The sequence below is a fragment of the Sparus aurata genome, chromosome 18 (genome assembly GCF_900880675.1).
Source record: "Sparus aurata chromosome 18, fSpaAur1.1, whole genome shotgun sequence".
Taxonomy (NCBI): Eukaryota; Metazoa; Chordata; class Actinopteri; order Spariformes; family Sparidae; genus Sparus; species Sparus aurata.
The window spans coordinates 12,957,353-12,977,713 of record NC_044204.1 but is presented as its reverse complement, the minus strand read 5'-3'; positions in this window follow the sequence as shown (position 1 = coordinate 12,977,713).

Sequence of the window (20,361 nt, the reverse complement as noted above, 5' to 3'; positions counted from 1 at the left end):
CAGTAGGCTTCTATTATAAATATGCAGCATATAAATAGTTTATTACTATTATTATTAGTATTATTACTATTATTATTATTATTGTTACTATTTTTCTGCATATTCTTGACTTTGAATGGGATCTGCTGATTCATATATTATGCAGTCAGTTGTCCATATTTTAAGTTAAATTAAATGAATCAAGACAGATGTCACATTTACATGTCAGGGTGTGGTTATTATAGACACAGATTCAATATTTAAGTGTCATTTATCATCACAGTAACAGTGTTACATATGCCGTCGCAGTGGTTCAGCCAGGTATACTGATCCCTCCACTTCCGGAGAAATAATGGTACTGTTTGTACAGTGCTTTCAGAACATCAATCACCTGAAAAATGAAAACAGAATTATAGGAGTGAGAGAAATGATACATCTCAAAATATTAAATATGTTGTAATTTCAATTTTGAAATTTTAACACTTGTTATTACGCAAACCCCTGTTACTTTTTGCCATCATTACCAGATCATACGGATTTTTCAGTGACAGACTCTCTAAACAATTAAATGGGAACAATTTCAATAAATAAGTCTTTTTCCTTTTTTCTTTTTTCAAAAAAATAGTTATTTTCGTTTTTTGTGGCTGGGTCACTGAAATTACACATGGGGCCATGTAAAACTCGAATCTACTGGCCAAGCGGGCCAGTAAGAAAAAAATGTTATGTTGGACACTGACGTTAAATGAGGCATGTATTTATTGCAATTAAATTAATAATTAATTTAGTTATGTATTAGCTTTCTGATGTTTGATGTTACTTAGCATGATCTCATTTCTTTTTTTATAGGACCACAGCATTGAGTCCAGAAGAGAGGCTGTGATCAGAGACCTCATTCTCTACCTTGGTGAAAAGACAGAGGAGCTAATCAAGGCCTACAAGGTAAAGAGAACTGTTTCAAAGCCCAGCCTGTTTGAGATGAGGTTGTGCAATCCAGAATAGCTGATGGCTCAGTGGTATTTTAATTAAATTGTTGTTTTTTTTAAAGAGTGCCTATGTAGAAATGGATGGAACGTTATGATTTTAGCATCTAATTATTAATGATTTCGTCAAAGTTGGAAAATCATCAGATACCTAGAGGCTTGTACATGAATGTGCTGCAGATTGGAATTTTGAAGATTGGCATTTATTGGAAATTAAACTATCAAATTGAATGAGACAATTTAGCCAATAGGTCTTAAATGTAAGCCCTTTAAGTCTTGAAGTGTTTTTGAAATTCCTATGTCTTGAAAGTCAGGTTGTGACTAAATATAAATATTATTGTCTCTTTTCTTTTTTTTTTTTTCTATTCCTCTCCAGGGAAAACCAGGAGATTCTCAGCACTTGGGGTAAACTGCTATCCCTGCATACCCTCAACTTTATCTCATTCCAGGGACGCTGGAAGTTTTTTTTAGTGGGGGTCGTGGTGCTTGCTTTAGTGCTGTCATGCTGTCTACACCCCACTTGCCTTGTTTGTCTGTTTATATTTGTTCAATGTGTTTTAAGGTTTTTACTTTGTTTATGATGGCTTATGTTCTGAAAAAATGTAATTAAAATAACAAACTGCAATGAGTTGTCAAGCGCCATGTGTCCTGTTCCCAATTCGGAGGGGAAAATATCCGAATACATACACAATTACACAAATGTATAGAAATGTCTCTGGTGCCCAGTGATGTTAGGACTCTGCTTTAATGTCTGTTGCAGCACTAATGGTTTTAGCTTTTTAATGGTATTACATTCTAATGGGACCAGTAGGTTTCTCATGGTTTAACATCCTAATGGGACCAGTAGGTTCCTAATGGTTTCTTCTAATGGTTCCAAATGTTTTTTTTTTTTTTTTTTATGGTATTCTACTGGGTTTTTCAGCAGGGAGTACCAGTACAATATTTAGAATCAAAATACAAATAGTTTTAGGAATTGAAATATGGTTGCAGGGAGTATAAATGCAGTATTCGGAATCATAATACAAATGGTGTTAGGACTTGAAATATGGTTGCAGGGAGTATCAATGCAGTATTCGGAATCAAAATACAAATGGTGTTTGGACTTGAAATATGGTTGCAGGGAGTATCAATGCAGTATTCGGAATCAAAACACAAGTAGTGTCAGGGCTCAATATATGGTTGTATCAGTACAATATTCGGAATTAAAGTACAACTGGTGTTAGGACTTGAAATATGGTTAAAAGTGGTATCAATACAATATCGCGGTGAAGACAGAACTAGTGTTTGGACTTGAAATATGGGTAGTGGTAATATCTTGACACTGGATATGAGTAATAGATTATCTCAACATATGACAGCAGGCCATGTCTGATGAGATATTTTAGACGTTGATTAGAGTTGCTGTCCGAATATTGCAAGTGGATCTTGTAGAGTATCCGGGAAGAAATGAACTCCGGGACATGGCAAGAATAAAAGTGTTCCCATAGCCGGAGTTTGACATGCTCCGAACATGAAATGTATTTCAGTTGCTGTTCGGAGAGTATCCCATGTGGATATCACCACATTTGATTCATATCTTGTAATATTCGGGCAGGGATTCTTGGGTTTTTTGCGCAGTGACTGGTATTTAAAGTTGGTTAATTAATGAAAGTGCTAGGTGACATAATAGATGTTTTGATGTACATTTACTATTGTAATATTCAAGTATTCACCTATGGCCATGAACTTTGGGTCATGACCGAAAGAATAAGATCCCGGATACAAGCGGCCGAAATGAGTTTCCTCCGCAGGGTGGCAGGGCGCTCCCTTAGAGATAGGGTGAAGAGCTCTGTCACCCGGGAGGAACTCGGAGTAGAGCCGCTGCTCCTCCACATCGAGAGGAGCCAGCTGAGGTGGCTCGGGCATCAGTTTCGGAAGCCCCCGGGACGCCTCCCTCGGGAGGTGTTCCTGGCATGTCCCGCCGGGAGGAGACCCAGAGGAAGACCCAGGACACGCTGGTGTGACTATGTCACTCAGCTGGCCTGGGAACGCCTTGGGATCCTCCCGGAAGAGCTGGAGGCAGTGTCCGGGGAGAGGGAAGTCTGGGTGTCCCTGCTCAGGCAGCTGCCCCCGCAACCCGGCCCCGGATAAGCGGACGATAATGGATGGATGGATGGATATTCAAGTATAGTTCTGTTTCAGTTATGTATATATTCAGCAGAATAATTGTACACATTGTCATACTAACATTTGTATTAATAGTATGTGGTTACCTTGATAATTGAGTCATTATACACATGATCTGAGGAAAGTTGTGTCCATCTTTCACTCAAATACTCCCTATTCAGGGATTTTACATATGTGTTGTGGTCCTGTCATTCTATTCATTTTTTTTGTGGTTTCTAGGGTTTTGTGGTGTCTTTTGTGTCTTCCTGCCCTTCCGCCTGGGTCCTCCTTCCCTGCTCTAGTATGTATTTTTTAAATGTGTTGGGTGCTACTACACTCTCATCAGGAAATGTTTTTTTTTTTTCAGTATTTCTCAACACAACATCAGACTGTTTCTGAGTTGTGCTTCATATTAGGGCCGCAGTATAGTGTTCAACTGATTTTGTGCCTTCGCCCATCCCTAAAACAGTATGCTAATAAAGAATTGCAAAGATGTCTGTAGTAATGCAGTAAAATTAAGTTGTATGTCAGCACTTTGGCATACTTCTCACAACATACAAAGTCCTGTTCTTTTTAATGTGATTTCTTGTCAAAGCAAAACGCAAAATTACCTCTCAGATTTAAATTCCATACTAACAGAGAACAGGATAACGTCAATGAAGTAAAGGAAGTTGATTTCCTTTTTGAAAAGTTAAATTAATTTACTTGTTATACCACATCAGTATGAACCCAAAACAAAGAGTTTTCTCTGGATCAAAAGAACAGCAAAACAACGTCATTATTTTGCCTTGTAAAAAGCCTGAATTCAGGCAAACAACTTTTAAAATGCTCACTCCCTGAATAGAGTTTGGATTAATCAGGGCAATGCCATGTTGAGGCATGGTTCCAGAAGTTACCAGGCAGTCTGACTGCTTCACTCACTTTCCTCCATGGCAGCTCCTTATTTGTCCTGTCTCAGTACAAGTAGAATTGTTATTTTACAGCTCTGGGTGTCTGCAAATGGCTACGATCAGTGATTATACTCTCTTAATCATACTCCTCTCATTCTAATTTCCTCCCAAAGCTAGATAGTACCCCTTTAAAACTGATCTGATGTCAACAAATGACGAAAATGACAGTCGTTTTGCTCTGTGGCACATGGATGAACAATAGCGGCACTAAACTCACCGAACAATGCATTTCCTTTGATAGCCTACTTCAAAATATAAGTCTACTCATGTCTCGCCAGTTAAATGCTTTTAATGTCAAGACGCTTCTGTAGGAAATGTTCAGGTTGCATTTGTGATAAATAAACACATCATTCTACAGATAGGGAGCATCGTCTTGTTAAAAGCCTGGTGTACTCTGTAACCCTGCACTTGTCAGAAGCTTATTAGTTGGTGGGAAAACTTTCCCAAAATGCAAACCCTAGTTAGGAAGCAATCATATTTTTTGCCTGACTAGACCCAATCCCAGTGCAGGGCTCTACTTCACACCATTGCTTGTAACATGGTGGTTACTACTGTTGTTTTCAGGTTTCAGTGTCAGACTCGTGGTCAAACTGGTATGGCTGAAAAGCAACACTGTTGTCAGCTACAGCAGCATTTTCAGCTGCTAAGGAAGCCACTGTTGCTAAAATCTGGTCATCGTCAGGGAAGAGACACTTCCGACATTCGCTGACCAATCACAACAGACTCTGCTATAACAAGATGGGGATCTTACAGAGACAGGAGCACACAGAAAGCTTGTCGGATACAGGGATGATAGAGGTGTCACAGTACTAAGCAGTGTGAGATAACTGCATTTTCTGAACATTGGTTCTTGTACACCTATCTCAGTAGTAACCCAAAAAAAAAGTATTACTCTGAAAAACGGCATACTACGTCTCATGTGCTTTTTGTGGGATTGGCTGAAATTAAAAAGATATAGAATCATGGCTGACTTGTCTTTCAATTCCGTAACCCCCTTTGAAGACCGATCCATAGGCTGAGCTATCTGAACTTAATCATGCACTGTAAATGCACCTGGATTTTCTCTTTTATTTGTCAGACTAAACAACATGTGCACTGTGCAAGTGTATAATTTAGATTCTAAAAGCTACAACCACTGGTTGACAAAAGTTAACGCCGTAACGCTCCGCATCACAGCTCATCCACGTGTTGAATGGCACCGCAGATTTAAACCAATCCTCATTTTGACAACAGGGACTATCATAAAATCTGAGTGCTGTGACAATTTAGGTTAACAAGCAACAACAGAAAAGTTTTACTTTTATTGATAGGGACAGTGCATATCTAGAGCAATAGCTATCTGGGAGGTGGAGTCCCATGGGAGGTGTATTGTCAAGAGATGCATGTTTTCAACAGCAAACAGGAAGGTGTCCCCAGGATGGTCTGCCATTGTTATGCATCTTTTTCCTGCTTACTTTCCACAGCAATTCATTGTGTTTGCTCCAAAATGCCTTCAGTGATAACCATCACCAAAACAAGAACATAGTATACAAGGGATAAAAAGTTTAGAATAAGCACTTGTCTTATTATTAAGTATCTGACATGAATCTACAACCACAGTCACCCCAATCCCACCAATGTCTGTCACTATGCCAGCTGAAATCTCCAGTGGATTAGCAGTAGAACATTGAACCTGATGACTTTGGTGACTGTTGAGTCCCTCGTGGCCCCGGTACACTGTGTGACTTTGGGCTATCCCAAAAGAAAGTTGAAAGTACGACAAATGTGGTGAGATCTGTGTTTGTTAATCCAAAAGGATGTTTCAAGATTGCAATGTGAGAAACCTCCACTGAAGGTCCATTAAGAGTGCGTCAGAAACTTGGCTGACAAATGTAGGGACCGGACTACCGGATTCAACTACAACAATGTTGGAATAAGTCAGAAAAAAGCTTCAAACTATAACGCTCTACCTAGCCCTCCGGGGCTAACCCCAAACTAACCCTGACCTACAACCCCCGTCTCCAGAGGAGGAGTCTAGTGTATTTCAAGAAGTGATGCTAGAGGGGTACCTACGGCACCAAACTTAGTGTGTGGGGAAAATCACCAGGCTGCTGTATTTGACATGTTGACACGTAGCCTAACTATCTTATACAATCATCAGCAGACTAAAACATCGCCAAGGAAGTCAACAGTATTTGGTGTCAGACAATTAAAAACACATATACACTGAGGGGAAATAATAGAGGGAATAGTCAGAAGTGTTTGTTCGATGGTTGTATAGCTTTGGAGACCTCCTCCCCAGACACATGTCTGAAGTCAGATGGTTGGGCTGTGTCTGACCATTTCTGTTATATTTAGAAAGCAAAGATCAAACTGTCACACAGTGATTGGCCACAAACTCACTTTTTGTCATTAATTACACAACAATTTCATTGCAACACTATGAATGTGTTCATGCTCCATTATCCCAATATTTAAATATCACGTCCCCCCCTCTTACTATGATGGCCAGCTTTCCATTCAACCTTACCCACACACACACACACACACACACACACACACACACACACACAAATATAAAAATAAATTACACTATAAATATACCCTACCACCACAATACTTAAAATAGAACATTCATGTTTTCTTGAAAGTGCTAGTCGACATGTTCTGTGGCAGGATGGGACAGATACTGTCATATAGACCAAAAGAAGACCCGCGCACAAACATTCACAGGTCTGCCAAATTGCTTCGAGTTTCTAATATGTTACTCGGTGCCTCTAACTATATCACACTGCACCAACAAGGGAGGAGAAACACTCTGCAGCTTGTTGTCACTGGAGGAAGCCTCCCTGGAATAGCTGTTGCTTCCAAGCCGGGAGCTGGATCAAATGATAATACACTCCCATGACGCAGAAACTTTTAGGAGATAAAGCTTGCACTGTTGCCACTAGCAATGGCAGAAGTCACTGGATGTTCCCTCACGAGAGTTTTTGCTAGACGTAGCATGGCATGGACCTGATTGCTGATTCTTCCTCTGTATGTGTTCAATGCGGGTCACTTAGTGTGCTTGGGCCCCTGATGCTCTGCCTGGATGTCTTCACTTGTTTGTGTTTTTTTTATTTTGACATTTTAGTACACCATGATTGTATTTCATTTTCATACACTATTTTCACTGTTTAACGATTAAATGAAAAACGTAAGTAAATATTTTCTTCTTGCTGTTTGGGAGACCCATGTGAAAATACACACTGTTATTTGTAATTCTTTTTTATCCATGCCATAAATGTGTCAAAAATGCATGAAAAAAAAATCTGAGCATCACTTTTACATCCCTGGCCTCATCCGACATCTGAATTATTTTATCATGACATGGGTCTCCCAAAGTGATGCTCAGATTTTTTTTCAGGCATTTTTGACACATTTATGGCATGGATAAAAAAGAATTACAAATAACAGTGTGTATTTTCACTTTTCATCAGTTATTTTTCCGCGGACTGCACAGACACCAGGATGCAAAGGGAGGGTCGTGAAACGTAAGCTCAATAAACTCAAAATAAACTTGTTTAAGCTCCAAGGACTCATATGAATGCAATCAACAGAAACTACGCAATCCGTTTTTTTTATTTTTCCTGACAGAAGTTTGATTGAAATGAACGACCTTTGACTTGCGAAGGCTCACAAATTGGTCTTTCCTGGAAACAGCCTCAGCGCAGCCAGAGGCAGAACCTTATCTGTGAAGAAAGCCCTCCCAAAACTACAGCGATCCATCAAACCAGAGAGAGAGAGAGAGAGAGAGAGAGAGGGATGGAGGGAGATGGGTAGTGGGATTATTTTTAGGAAGAGAGAGTGTGCGGGAGAAAATGGAAGGGCCAAAAAGCAGAAGATGAAAGCTGTGGACATTAAGAAATGAGGAGGAAGGTAGCAGACAACACGGCTTGTTAAGACTGGATACTTACTGTCCAACACCCAATCCTCCTCTGGCACCTCCCCACCATCATACACCCATCCATCTCTGCCATCTTTTCGTGACACTTTTCTGTCTCAGCTTTGACATTCGAGCGCTCAATTCTCCACCCGCCCTGTCATCCATCCATCCATCGCTCCTCCCTGTTGTCTTTTTTTCCCATCGTATTCCCTGATCCCCTTACACATCGTTCCCTCATGTGCATGTGAGGAAGTGTCGCCGAACAACATGGCATGTGGGGAAAAGGTGAAGCTCTAACCATCTCTTCCTCCGCTAATCTAGCCATCTCTTTTTCCCGTGAGAAAACACTGTTTGCTATTCATGTGTCAAGGACCGTATGTGTGTATTCCGCTGTGCATGTGTGTGTAAAATAAGGAAAAAGGCCGCTGTGAGGGAGAAAGGGACGATGGTAATGAAGTCCTGAAAATGTGTGAGACGGAGACTTTATGCGTGGAGGGACGGAACGGACAGGGAGGGGGGGGTTAGGATCCGGGACATGATGGACAACCTAAGAGATGAGTGGAGGGGTAGTACATCTTGCTCAGTCTTGGCGCAGTGTGTTTTAGTAGTTTAATCATAGGTCAACAGTGCCCTCATGTGTCTGAAAGTGGTTTAGCACCGATGGAGTGTTTTGGGGTTTTTTTTGCTGTTTGATCCTGTGATGAGGCTGCATACACGTCCATAATTAATATATTCCCTGGCCAGATATGCATTCAAGATAAGTATGAAATTCAAAATTTTGCAAATATCCACCCCATCACTCAACCAATCCATCCTCTTCATCTACTGTGCGGCAACGCGATCAATTGCAAGGTAACTGTGAGAAACATTCTACTGTCACTACTACAGACAGTTAATACTGTTAATAACATTTCAGAGGGGCTATATAACAACTATATAAGCTACTGTTTCAATATCAAAGAATATATTTAATCAGAGCAAAAAAGCTCACACGCGCATGGTGCTGCACTGTTTAAGGCTTTTATGGGTTTTACAGAGCCCTGCTGGTATCAGGTATCAACATTTTCATCTGATCTTTGTGAATGTAAACTAATGACAAGAGTTCTTGAATCAAAATTATCTCACTCAGACATTTGTTTTTACATGGGAGGACTTTGCATAAAGTAGGGAGGCACGTAGAAACAGCTGTTTGCCTCTCTCTCTCTCTCTCTCTCTCTCTCTCTCGTGTTGAGCGATAGATGTGAGCGATTTCCAGAAACTAAATATATATTCTTTTTGTTTAATATTGTAAACCAGTTCTACATTTACAGTGTAGGTATGTTCGTGTGTGTGTGTTTTGTGCGTTTGTGTAGTCAACCGGTGCTTTGATGGTCATCGTACTAAACGCCGGCATGGATTTGAGCAGACTAACAAGGAAGCATGGCATCAAGCTGTCCGTGCCCTCGTCCTGCTCGGTGGAGGACTGCAGCCTGGCAGAGGGGCAGGCTGTCAGCCACAGCAGAGTGAAATCGGCCGCTCGGATGAACGGAGCTGTGGTGATATCTCTTGATAGTATTTTAAAAGTGAACGCGGTGGTGGAGAGCGGCGTCACGGTGAATGACATGTTCGTTTCCGTGATGCTGCTCACCACACCGGCGAAAAAGGTAACAATTTCAAATGTTTCACCATTCATCAAAGATGAAACTTTAATCAACCAATTGGCTAAATATGGAACAATCCCATCAGGCTGCAAGTCACCTCTGCTGAAATACATAGTGTCTCACAGGAGAAACATCCTGATGATCCTTAACAACAGGACTGAAGAGCTCAGCTTAGCTTTCAAGATCCGAGTGGATTTTGACTAAGTTATTTTCGTTGCTTCAGACAGTAGCAAGTGTTTTGGGTGTGGTAGGGAGGGACATCTGATCAGAGCATGTCCCGAAAAAAGCCTCAACAAGACAGGTGAGGGGCAAAAGGAGAAACAGGTGAACATGGACAGGAAGAGACAGGTGAGGGTATAAAAGACAGTCAGGTGAGTGTGAGAGGACAGGAGGGGACGGGTGAGGATATGAAGGACTGTCAGGTGAGTATGGGAGGACAGGTGGAGACAGGTAAAGGGAAAAAAGCTGTAAAACAGAAGGGGAAGTGTGCAGGTAATACAGCGGTGGAGGAAGTGTTGGAAGGGAGTGATTTTGAAATGGGAGACGAGGACAGGCTTTTAAAGTGCCTCGTCTAAAAAGAAAATCACAGAGTAACAGAAGAGATTCTCAGGTAAAGAGAGGGACAGGAAGTGAGGAGGAGAAAACAGAAGAACAGGGAGACCCCTGCATGGAGGAAGACTCGCCTGCAGACATTGATGAAGAATCTGCAGTCTCCAAAAAGAAAAGAAACAAAAAGAGTTACAGTGTGGGGAAAATCAAAGTGTTCTTACGGAAAACCAAGAATATGAAAGGAATGAAATGAGTGGAGGATTATTTCTCCGATAAGGAGCTGTTGGCAAACTCTGCCCAACAACAGATGAGGAATAAAGCAAGAGGAGGTTTCACTGAACAAGAAGTGTACAGACTCAAGAAAATAGTGCAGAAGATCAGAAAGGAAATTAACAATGAAGATGAAGATGTGTAAATTAGCGCTGGTGCTCTGGCTGCTCTTTCTTTCCCTTGCCATGAGTCACTTTAATGTAAGCAAGTTGAATATAAACGGGGCGAGGGAAGCATCCAAAAGGTCTCTGCTCTATGAGCTCATGAACGTGAAAGAAATAGATGCAATGTTTGTACAAGAGACGCTCAGTGACACCAGAAATGAGTCAGACTGGAAGAGAGAGTGGGGGGGGGAGGTGGTGCTCAGCCACAGTAACAGCACCAGCGGGGGCTGGCTCTTCTTTTCTCAAAAAGCTTTGCCCCAGCATCCTTTGAGGTGGAGGAGGTGGTGGAGGGCAGACTGATGATGGTGAAAACAATTTTTGAACGTTTAAACTGTTTTTTTATAAATGTGTACGCTCCGACCACATGACCACACAGAGTCGCCTTTTTACAGGTTTTAACATCCGTTTTAAGAAAAGTTAGCTGGTTAGCTAGCTACACATGTTGCACTGGCCACATTATATAAATAAATAAGGAAAAACACAGTCAACTTTACATTAAAAGAACGTGCTCGACCGTTTCGGGAGCTATATGTTTCATTAACAGAAAATACACCACTTGTTTTGTATAAAAATGAGATAATATTATGTGAAAATACATAATAAAACTTACTCTTCCCACACAGTTTATTTATTACATGAATGACATATATAGTTTTACTTGAACAATTCCAGTTCTCACTGATAATTACAATTAGAAAATAAAAACTGTGACAGTTAACCTAATAAATAATACTAAACCACAAATTCATTTTGTTCAGTGTAGCTATGATCCAGGTTTTGTACCAGGACATTGAGAGTGTACTGAAGATCAATGGAGGACTGAGTGCCCCTTTTAAAGTGTGTCGGGGGGTGAAACAGGGCTGCTCCCTCTCAGGTATGTTATACTCTTTATCAATAGAACCCATGCTGTGTAAAATAACAGCAAACATTGAAAGTCTTTTTTTAAATGGTTTTAAAAGAAACCACATTTTACCAGCCTACACAGAGGACATCATTGGTTTAATCAAAAAACAGTATGAAATTAAAAAGTTCGAAGACATTGTCAGAGACTTTGAGATTTTATCGTCGGCAAAAGCAAACTGGGAGAAAAGTGAAGCGTTGGCAGTGGGCAGGTGGAATGGGGGGCTTTTAAAACTACCGGGAGCTTTAAATTTTAAAAGGAATGGTTTTAAGGAGTGTTTTTAGGAAATGAAAATGTGACAGGGAAGAATTGGGAGGGAGTTTTAGAAAAGATCAAAAAAATAAAAAATAAAGCTGCAAGCAGCAATGAATGGGCCCTCACAGTCCAAGCACGTCGGGGCGTGCTGCTGTCGGGGCATGTTGTGTACCCGGCCCCATTGGCCGATTATTGTGCACGCACCTCTTAAAGTCAGTGTAAAGCAAAATCAGCCATTTTCTTCTAAACACATTAAACAGATCATAAATGTGTTTACTTAAAACATATAAAAGCCATTCGGCCATGTAGAATTTAATTTTGGCGCTAGGCTCACAAACTGTTTTTTAACATTTCTGTGTTCAGGATTTAATGGGTGGTTCAGAAATTATGCAAATCATATGATTTGCATAAACCCGGTCCTGCTGCGGAAGTGGTATAAATGCATTCAGCGCGTCAGCTTCAGCGGTTCTCCCACTCGCTCTCCAGTCTTGGATAGCATTGCTTACAATAGTTTGCAGCTAGCTAACCAGCCAACCAGTAAGCTAACCAGTCATGTCTCCTCCACATCGCTCTGCATCTTTCCTGGATGCCATAGTGTGCAGGGTGACGGCGCTGTTAGCTTATTTAAGTTTCCTTTGGATGACAACGTAAGGAAACGGTGGAACGATTTTGTCAAGAGGAGCTAACGTTACTGTGGGGAGTTAAACATCACCACCAACACCTCTCTGCAGTGTCCACTTTACCCCTGACAGTTTCAGCAACTATCACCAGGTAATGTCTGGATTTCTGCAGAGTCCGTTGACGCTGGTCACTGGGACCCTCACGAACCGTCCCTCTCTGTCCCCGGCTTGCATCCTCTCCTCCCGCCGACAACGAGTGCCACCGGCCTAATGTGGCCGCCGCTGACCCTCTCCGCCCCGCTGACAGCGAGTGCCACTGGCATAATGTGGTCGCCGCCGCAGCCGACCCTCTCCGTCCCACCGGCATAATGCCGCCGCCACCCCTCTCCGTCCCGCTGACGGCAGGTCCCACCGGCGGTATGTAGTGGTAGTATCAGGGCCGCATTATTGGTGAGCTGTCCCAGTGTGAACAGATAATCCGGAGGCACGGAGCGAGGGCGTGTCGGTCTGACAGTCTGATAACTACACAGGTCCTTCACTCAACTAAATACAGAGAAATGTCCCACAAAGCAACGTTATATGACCGAACAAAAGTAACGTAGTAACTGTAACTGTCTTTGGCGACTTATATGAGGAAAACAAATACCACAGCTGTATGTGGAGAAGCGTCTGTCCTCCTGTCCGTCCTCCGCCTGTCCTATCGCCCTATCTCCCTCACATTTCTGCTCAGAAAACAGCATTTGTCACACTTGTCACAAGAGCGACCGCCAGCCCTCCTGACCGAGACTTCAGGGAACTTTCCCCCAGAAAACAGCCTCCGTCCCCGCGACTGACAGTGTCAGACGGCGTCCTGTTTACTGATGGTGATTATGCATAATTATGTCATTTAGCGCGAAAAACTTCACTCCATCACTTTCCAGGATGTTTGGTGGGTCAGGATCTCAATCACTACACATTATAACAGCATCCATATGGTTATAAACTGTCCGCGGGTTTAGATAGACAAGGGGAACACCTGGGGAACACCTGGGGAGACACCGACGTCATTAACATGACGTGTCCCCCCCGCGCCGCATGGGCGTGGTTCCAGCGCCTCTAACTGACACGCCCCCAGCGTTTCACAGCAGAAAGAAGTGCTTGTTTTTCCATGATTTAGAGACCTAATTTTATATACTTAGCAATTTTTTTAATCTTTCAAATTTGGCTCAGTGGTCAATGATACATGTTTCTATGGTGTGACAAACTCATAACACAATTTTTTTGCCACTTTACACGGTCTTTAACTGTTCGTGTTTTGGACAGTGCAGGAAGACTTTAAATGTAATTACCTGTGTCCAACATGTGCCACTTTGACTATGACTGTATATTGGCATATATCTTCAGGACTCGACTCTTATCAAACATGTGAAGTTTTGTCCAAATCGGACTCTGGACAGTGAAGTTATCCCTGCTGTGGCCTTTTGGTCAAACCTGATCTGATTTACAACTTTACAACATTTACAACTTACCACACATTTCAGACTGAAGAATTAGGTGTCATTCATGGGAACCCTGTCTCTTTCTCGTGCTTATGTGCCCCCCTGGGAGCCACACTCTCCAGACCCAACAATGTATCATACCTGTTTAAATGCCCCATATATGAAGATGTACACATTTCAAACTAAACACTTCACTGGTAGTCTTCTTCCCAGGACAGAGGAGGCAGAGTGTAAAACATTGTATGGACGATATGCAGCAACACGATATGCAATATCTCATGTGGAGGACATCAAGTCAGCTTCCAACTCTTTTTACCAGAGTCCATGGAGGAAATTATACTGAACGTGACAAAGCTGGAGGGGAAGCGTGTGTTTGGAGAAACGTGGAGAGCATTTGACCAGGTAGACCTCTAAGCCTACATGCGTCTGTTGATTCTGGCTGGAGCACAGCAGCCTCTGCCAGTCTGGTTAGGAGTCTGAAAGCCCCAGCTGCTTCCCCCCAACAACGACAACAAGACTGACATGCTACAAATATGATGCCTACGATTGCAAGGCACACTCCAACCTGATTGTACAATGCCACTCCTGTGTGTGAACACAAACACAGACACACACAGAGAGAGAGAGAGAGAGAGAGAGAGAGATGACTATTCATGTAGATTTATTCTGATGTTCTGTGAATTTGGTCTCTGTGTTGATTATTATTATAATTTTCACTGTCTATTCTTTGTGTAGTCACTGCAGTTGTGCATTTTCACCACTAGTTGAAAAGATTGTTTACAGCATTAAAAGGTGTTAAATAAAATTTGGTGATGATTATGTTTGAATTATGTTTTTTGCGGTAATGTAACAGCAGTTAAAGCAGAATGGCCAAATTTGACAGGGAACACTAAAGTCAGGGGGGAGAAAGGAACATAATACAAGGGTTATAGAAACTTCCTGTTTTGACATACACAGATGACATTGTCTAGGTTCAAGGATAAACATATTTAATATTTAGTTGTTGGTATAATGTTATTATTCTGTTTCTGTTTATGTAATTAAAGGTTTTAATGATAATTTGTTTCATGTGGTTCTCATTCAGCAAGTTATGTCTATGTGTTGACCATTCTTGTATAATGAGCCTAAAACGCCTTTTCAAAGTATATACAAACATCATTAAAGCTGTTATTGAAACATATTGAGCACATACATGGGTTTTGGCTCTTATGAAAGGTGACAATCACTTTTTCCCCCAACTGCTATGCCTGTGCTATTGGCATTGAGAAACAGATTTTTTAATACATTGAAAAAGTAATCTTTTCCCTATCCATTTTCCAATATGATAACAATATCACAGAAAATGACGGTTTTACACATGTTTCTGTGTGAAAATTTTAAAAGAAAGTGACATTTCAAACTCTAAAAAATACCCCTAATCTGCTTGGCAGGACTTTACACACTTGGAGCGTTTTTGGCCAAGTACTTTAACACAAACGGCTGCGAAAAAGCACAATTTTTCCGAACTTTTCAAACCGATTTGAATGTGTCACCACGTTACGTCGTCAAAACAAACATCAAACCTGTAATAAATTAACACATTTCGAAAAAGGTTAACTCTTCTCCTGTCCAGGATACAGGTAGGCACCCAACCCACGTATGTATTTTTCTAAAGTTTTTATGTTTACAGGTACTAATGTATGTAGCAGCATTACTGTGATGATACATGACTGTTAAATATTGAATGTGGGTATATAATGACAATATTTGGACATGTAAATGTGACATCTGTCTACCATACTGTCAACTACTAATTTTATCTAACTTTAAATATTGACAACTGACTACATTACGTATGAATCAGAATCAGACATACTTTATTCATCCCTGAGTGTAAATTGCTTGTGTTACACCTGCTATTAGTCAAAGTCATATATATATAGTGCATATTTATAATAGTAGCCTACTATAACTTCAGTTTGTTTGTATCATGAAATGTTATTGTAAACAATATATTTTATAATGTTATGTCATGGAGTACATCACTTCACTGATAAAAGAAAAGAAAGCAGGCTCACTGCCAGTTGTAGTTTATTTTCATTTGCAGACTTTGTTATTTTTTTGTCCCAATTATAGTATTATTATTATGTGTATTAAAGTTGACTGTATTGACTTATGTAATTGCAGCCGTTTTGAATTTATTTTGAGATATGTGCTTTTCCTTTGAAATGAGATAAACCGGAAGCCATGTCTATTAGCTCAGTACGCTTCGCGTAGAGAGTGTATAGTGCATGTCAGTAGTTTATGTTGAATAATTGTGTTTTTTGAGTGCGAAGATTGCCTCTGGGGGATGACTGCCGCTGGTTGAGAAGCAGGCTACAGTTGTCAGTATTATACTATGTATTCTTTATTGGTAATAACTACGGTGCTAAGCAATGCTTTTTCTGTAATGACTGCAATAAGTGATGTTGTCTTTTATTTTGTCTACCTGAACCTGAATATCTACAGTGTTAAACATCTGTGAAAGAAACTGGAGTGTTGTATCTAATCAATCGGCGGCATGACTTGTGTGACTTCTTAAGCTGCCACGTCCATTATTGTGAATGCACAGACGGGCAATCCCTGTCTATGAGGCATCATATCCACTTGTCTATGGAGACACTACATACGCGCTTGCCAGAAGGCAGCTTCACAAACAATTCATGGTTGGGGTGGTTAACGTCTGTCATAAGCTTGCTGGTTATCGACATACACCGCCTGGTTAAATAGAGCAGCTGCAAATCCTGGTAACTTCTGCGTCGTTGACGGTGGCGAACTTGGTTGGGCAGTCTCGGCACACCACATTGTAGGAACACCAGCCCTTATGTCTCCATCACGAGGCTCTGCTCCCTTTCTGCGTCCTCTGACCTCTGACCTCTCAACCACAAGACAAGACTAATTTAACAAACAAAGCATATCTGTTTGACTGAATATTTGCCTCTTCTCCCCCCTCACAAAGAAGATGAAGTCCTTCTTCCTCAGGCCAAACTATGGCCTCTTCTCCCTAGAGAAAGGACGATGTGTTGCTCTCTTGCTATAAACAGATCATCGGAGACCTTCTGTTACTACCTAACAACTAAAAACAATAGAATCCTCTCTCTCTCCACATCAGATGACAAGAAGTGGGGGTAAATGGTGGTTGGGGTAAAGATGACCCAGTCCTCCCCCGTCACAGGCCAAAGCGTTTTACAACCCTGCCTGTGACATTTCAATCTTTGCTGCATTCCAATCCTATACTCATCCACATTTCAATATGTTCTGAATAACTATTAACTACAATTTCATCTTCCTAATTTTATCAGATTTCTAAATCGCCTAAGAAAGTCATACAGTAGATGTTTACCATGTTATTGTCAAGCTCAAATGAAGTCTATTACTTAATGAATTTGGGGTTTGAAAGAAACCAGCCCCACCTTTGCGATGGACACAGACTTGCATATCATGATCATCTTTGTGTGTAGTGCTTGTGTTATTCACCAGTTACATGTCTGATATGTTTTGTTAAGATAGAACTACAAGGAATATGTATAAGTCCTTGGTCCTATTGTGTATTGAATGCTTTATTGTTTATGTTGTATACATTATTGTTTTATGTCTTAACCAGGTTATAATTCTCTTGAATGATAAGTGATCATATTCATGTTACATCTTTTAACGAAGACAAAAATTCGACTTTTAAGATGGTAAAGTTTTTTGGGAAGTTAAAATACGATTTCGAAACATTAAAAGCAAAAGTTTAGTTAGATTAAAGTGTTGTGGGTCACAACTCCCAACACAGAAGGAGCATTGTCAGCCAGCCCCACCCCTGCTCGGTGTGCCTGCTGTAAGGTCATAAAAACAGAGAAGATGCTCTTCTCTCTTCTCTTCTCCGGTCTTCTCTCATGCTGACGCTTCACTCTCACTTTCGGGTCCTGACTTCGGTCAGGACTTTGGCTCACTCTCTCTCTCCTTTTGGGTCCTGACTTCGGTCATGACTTGGAGTCTTCTCCTCCGGGCTCTCTTGCCCCCCTGTTTCTCCTCCTGACTTCTCTTCTCTTCTCTTCTCTTCTTTGCTTTTTATTCTTATTTTTATTTTTAAAGTAATCTTTACTTTTATTTTTGCAACAAGCTCTAAGAAAGCGAATTGAATAACTACTTTAAGTACTCTACTTTTATCCAAGTCTTTAATAGAACAAATTCTTATTTTGATTTGATTTTAATATAACTTTAAAGTATCACCGCCTGATCCAGAAGAAGTTGAATTAGTGAAAGGATCAGAACTTGAGAACCACCTTGAAACATCAAAGAAAAGTCTTTTTCAAGACTGTGATCATCTGATGAAGAACGTTGCAGTCCATCGTCTGCCTCAGAAGCCGTGCAAGGAGTCTCCACAAAAGAGACTTTGTTCCCAGCCGAGATCGACTCTGCCCCAGCGCTCCCAAGGCGGAAACCCCGCTGGGCCTTCGGACCAAGAGTCCCTCAACAGAGTATCGGCCTTCCCTCTGGCTACTGGACCGACGCGCTGTGCCGTGGTCCAACCCAGAACTCTCAAAGAGACCAAGCTTCAGTGCCTCCTGACGCCCAGACAAAACAGGCTGAACGTCTTCATACAGTTGGATCCACACACGTGAGAATGAGTGGTGTCTAAAGTTCTGACTCCTGTCTAAAGTTCTGACTTCTGTCTAAGGTTCTGACTTCTGTCTAAAGTTCTGACTTCTGTCTCAGGTTCTGACTTCTGTCTAAAGCTCTAACTTCTATCCTATGAACTTAAGAAAGTTGAGGTTAGGGTCTCGTTAGTATTAAAAGATTACTCCCGTAATATTTAATATATAAAAACCCGACCCTTTAACTTTACCATCTACCGACGGTCACATAACTTTATTACTTTGCTTATTACATTCTTTACCTTTTCGTTATCTGTTGTTCGTCTAAAATTGTCATGTCATTTATGTTACCCCAAAATTATTTAGTCAATAAACATATATAATCATTTGTTTTGTCTGGAACTTAACTTTGATGTGGAGAATCGATGGATACGTGCAAAGAATTCACTGCTTCAGAATATTGAGATTGAATAAACTGATTTGAAATTGATACTCTAGCTGCCCAAGTCAAACTTGTACAGTTAGATGTTTGGAATAGTTCCCTCCAGCCTATTCTAGTAAATCAAACAATGGAGGTGGTGCCCCTTCTACGAGTGTAAAATTAATCACCAGTGATTAATGACCTTGATTATCAAGCAGTGATAGTCCCCTACATTTATATCCATGGTGCCGTCCACGTGAGGCCCGCATAGCCTACCTACCTCTCCTACAAATTTGTGGTGCCCCGTGTGAGGCATAGTTGATTACCAGTGATTAATTAATTGCCAGTAATTAATTATCCCTTATTATCAAAGTAGTGTCTCCTACAACATCTATGTCGTATGTAACGTAAACACACAACCCGTTCCGATGTACGTATCAGTCAATCACAGCACTTACAACACACATTTTGTAATTACGTGTAACATGCCATTTTTCATTCATGTATCCATCCAACACTAGCCTTAGCAGGTTATAGCTAAAGTTAGATAGCTAGCTAGCTTGCCAGTAATAACTTACTCCATACACACTTTCAAAACAATGTCTGAATACTGAATCAACTAGTTTGATATCTATCGTTGCTAGCAATTGTTATACTTGTTGTTTACGTTTAATATGATGATACTAGGTGTGTTGTTACAGGTGACTGACACATGAGCAACCTACTTGTTTTGAAGAATTCTGAATTATTCCCCTCTGTTAACGAAATGCGAGAGCTGTAACATCGCGAGATGTGTCATGACGAATTCAGGGAATTTAGGTGGATTTGAAGTCCATTGTCGAGCTGCTTAGATATGTTCAATTTTACCTGAATTCCCTGAATGCGTCATGACACATCTTGCGATGTTACGTAATACAAGTCTCCAGCATCGCCGACGAACTGCCATTATGTGAGAAACTTTGTGAGAGGTAGGTTAGTCATGTGTCATTGACCTGTAACAAAACACCTAATATCATATAAAACATAAACCACAAGCAATGCCATTGCTAGCACCGATACATATCAAGCTAGTTGATTTAGTCTTCAGACATTGATTTGAAAGTGTGTACGGACTTCCTAAGTTATTGCTGATTAGCTAGCTAGCTAGCTAGCTAGCTAGCTAGCTATGTGACGTTACCTACAGCTTGCCAATGTTAGTGTCAAATGGATACATTAAAAAAAAGTGCATACATATATATATATATATATATATATACATATATATATATATATATATATATACATATATATATATATATATATACATATATATATATATATATATAATATATATATATATATATATATATATATATATATATATATATATATATATATATATTTGTAACTTGTATTTTGGTTTTTACAAATACATGTGTATTTGTAAATAAAAAGTGTATTTGTAAATATATAATTTTATATTTGTGAAACGGAAAATTCTGCTTGAGAAGTCTGATTCATCATT